Consider the following 3842-nt stretch of genomic DNA (forward strand, 5'->3'; position numbering starts at 1 on the left):
CCCGACGCTTCTCACACAAGTTGAGGTCAGCGCCTTGTTAGAGTTCACGTTTGTCCCATAAACACCTCTTTGTATGTTTTGACATTTCAATTAGATGCTTTTATGCACATTTACCATCACCAGTGAATATTACATTAAAACGCATTCGGGACACGACAGAAAACATTGCTTTTTCAGAGCTTTGCTTCCTTATTATGTCGATTTTCAGTACCATCGTTTTTCTTGGTTAGCTGGACTTTCACACTGTACATTTTATATTTCATTGATTATTCCATTCCATGCACACTAAATAATATCCTGCTTATATTGTGTTCACAGAAAATTGGCCCTTCAAAAGTGTTTTTACTCGTCAGAGAGTTTATAGATTTATTTTATCTTCATGGTCATCTGTAGCCTATACTTTTCTTACTCGCTGGTTTATTTCTATTTCTTTTTTGAGATGTTTATATTTTAGAATTGTTTATTTCTACTCTTTTAATTTGTTATTATGTGCAATGCCTTTCATCTTATTTTATCTTATCATGCAACATGCACTTTTTGATGTCTTTTATACATAAACACAGTGTGCGAACTATACCATGGTCTCCGGGGGAGCCGGGATTTTTTTTTTTGCGAGAGTAAATGCTGATCCGTGCATTAATAGCAACAGCACAGACATAGGCCTATTATAAAGAGAACATCTGTTGCACACGGGGTGGTGCCACAGGTCTACATTGACATGAAACGTCCCGATGGATCATGTTCATGTCAACAGATTTTCCGAGCATGCATGGGCTACGCAAACTTCAATCAACTTGATAATAAATAATCCACGGACCACCAATGTAACGTTTGACTGTTTAATTAAATCAACTTAAAATGTCTCAAAAATGTGATCCACTCACTCCACTGTTGGCTGGTCCAGCCAGCCGGCGGCCGCGGGACCACCGCAGCAACTTCGCCCCCCCATCTCGAGCAGCAGGCAGGGAGGAAGAGGAAGAACAGGTGGGGTGGTCATCAGCAGCATCATCATCTTCTTCCACATCTCCTTCGACCTCTACTACTGTATGGTAGTTGTAGTCATCAAGTTAGCTTCTCTTGGCTCGTCTTCTTGTGTCTCTTCAGCCCCCAAGTTAACGTTAGCTGTCAAGTTAGCACTAGCACTGACGTTAGCTCCCTCCTCTCTCGGTTCTGTTGTAGCAGCAGTCACAACGTACGATGTGCTACCACCGGCTACATTCGGTTGGTCTTCTTGATCAGGTTGTTTAGCCGTCTTTTTAAAGAAATTGCCCAAGGTACGTTTTCTTTTTCTTTTCGACATATCAGCCGCAGCAACAATGCCTGGTAAACATGCAGTGCTAACTAAACGAGCTTGTGAGTGAGTGGGAGTGGGTGGAGCTGCGGGCAGCGTGCAAGCAGGCGACACTTTTTTCATGAATCATAAACTCTAAATATAATTTTATTTCACTTATTTTACACCTTTGAAAAAAAAAACATGCCCACAATGGAATTTATTTGGTCATCATATCAGTATTTTAGAGAGCTCCCCCCAAATTTCACAAACCTTGTTCCCAGGGGAGCTCATGTCACCACTAGGGGAGCTATAGCTCCCCCTGCTCCCCTCCAGTTCGCACCCTGCATAAACATTTGTCCCCGGTGCGTCGGGGAACTCACGCAGCGTCAGAAAAAAAACCCTCTTTTCCTCCGTACCCAAATCTTTAAAAACGGGGGAACAACGAGCGGATACAGATTTGCTGCCGATATGACGTAATATCGTCAGGTGGACCCACAGAAAGTTGCTATCAGAAACAATGCCTGACGTGGTTTGGACGTAATCTCGTCTTTGTTTACATTAGCAAGCCTCGCTAATGCTCAGAGCTAACCTGAACTGGAGAGCACGTGTTTAAAAAGCAGGAAATAAAGAAAGGAACTCTCCTCGTGATAAACCTGCAAGAGAAAAGGCATTTGAGCTCCATACTGTTTCAGAAATAATCCTTGATGTGGTTTAGAACAGGATGGTGTTTTATCACAGCAGAATTTAACTTTATCTCCGGTAGAATTCTGATCAGGCATTAGCTCCGCCTCCTCTTCTTTTTTTTCAAGCTAAGGACCCAGAATCTGCGTTTCTCTAACAGGGCTAAAACAGAGGGGTGTGAGCAGTATGGGGCATGGCTACAACGGGGGATCTGTTTGGTATTTTAAGCGAAACACTTCACAGACATGTTTCGTATAGGTGTGGCCCTACAATATAGTTTTCCAATATATAATGATAGGTCCACTTTAAGTGAAAAGAAAAAATCTAAAAACACATTTAGTGTTTTTTCCATGTGAGAGTGTATTTTATTATGTCTGGTAGTTTTTTATGAATCATCTTCATCTTCAAAATGTTCACCTCTTCATCTTTTCATTCCACCGCAATGAAAGAACAACAAAGCATCTGTTTTATTAACTCGTTTTTTGCTTTGTAATTCATAACAAAATAAAGATTTCAGGGTACATGTCTGTTCCCCTATCATGATATATTTAGAGAAAAGACTTTAGGTCATTACAAGGCTCTGAAGATCATCATAAGCGGCTTGGACAACATCCTCTGTTTTTTCACTTCATGTAGCACCACCCTTTTCCAATTGATCTATCTATCATCCATCCATCCATCTATCCATCCATCTATCCATCCATCTATCCATCTATCCATCTATCCATCCATCCATCTATCTATCTATCCATCTATCCATCCATCTATCCATCCATCTATCCATCCATCCATCTATCCATCCATCTATCTATCTATCTATCTCTCTTTCTATCTATCCATCCATCTATCCATCCATCCATCCATCTATCTCTCTTTCTATCTATCCATTCATCTATCTATCCATCTATCCATCTATCCATCCATCCATGTATCTCTCTATCTCTCTATCTATCCATATATCCATCCATCCATCCATCCATCTATCTCTCTTTCTATCTATCCATCCATCTATCTATCCATCTATCCATCTATGCATCCATCCATCTATCCATCCATCTCTCTCTCTCTCTCTATCTATCTATCTATCTTTCTATCATCCATCCATCTATCTATCCATCCATCTATCCATCCATCTATCTATCCATCTATCCATCCATCCATCTATCTATCTATCTTTCTATCATCCATCTATCTATCCATCTATCTATCTATCTATCCATCCATCTATCTATCTATCTCTCTATCTATATCTTTCTATCATCCATCTATCTATCCATCTATCTATCTATCTATCTGTCTGTCTATCTATCTATCTATCTTTCTTTCTTTCATCCATCCATCTAAGTGTGTAGCCTTCGTTATTTAAATTGTAATTATTACTTAACACACTAGGTTAGACTTGCTGTGTCTACCCAACCACCTTACCCTTCAGTTCATGTCTGATATTTAAAAGATACTGCAGGACTTGTCTTGATCTTCAAGTGGAAACTTCCTTTGTTTTGTGGCTGATAAATATTTCCTTTTTTGGTGAATTCCGTGGTATTTTTCACGAGTCATCCTCTGTGAAAAGGTCAGAGAGTGTCACCTCTCTGTGTTCACCTCTTCCTCGGTACCCAAACAGAAACCAGCTGGTTTGGTGATTCAGGTTTCCCAGTGTGTTGCTGTGGAATTGGAAAGACCAGGATGACTTCAATATTTATTTAAACGCACTTCGAATTCCCCCTTCAGGATATATCTTACAAAGAATAATCAAGCCCTGAAAGACTCATCATATGTGGCAAGAACACGTTGCACACGTTGTTGCTCTTATAACTGAAGATATATGCAGACATCCTCTCTTGATATGCACAGAAATGATTCGGAAAGTCAGGTGTTTTGAAGAAAAGTC

Source organism: Pseudochaenichthys georgianus, unplaced genomic scaffold, assembly GCF_902827115.2.
Source record: "Pseudochaenichthys georgianus unplaced genomic scaffold, fPseGeo1.2 scaffold_745_arrow_ctg1, whole genome shotgun sequence".
NCBI lineage: Eukaryota > Metazoa > Chordata > Actinopteri > Perciformes > Channichthyidae > Pseudochaenichthys > Pseudochaenichthys georgianus.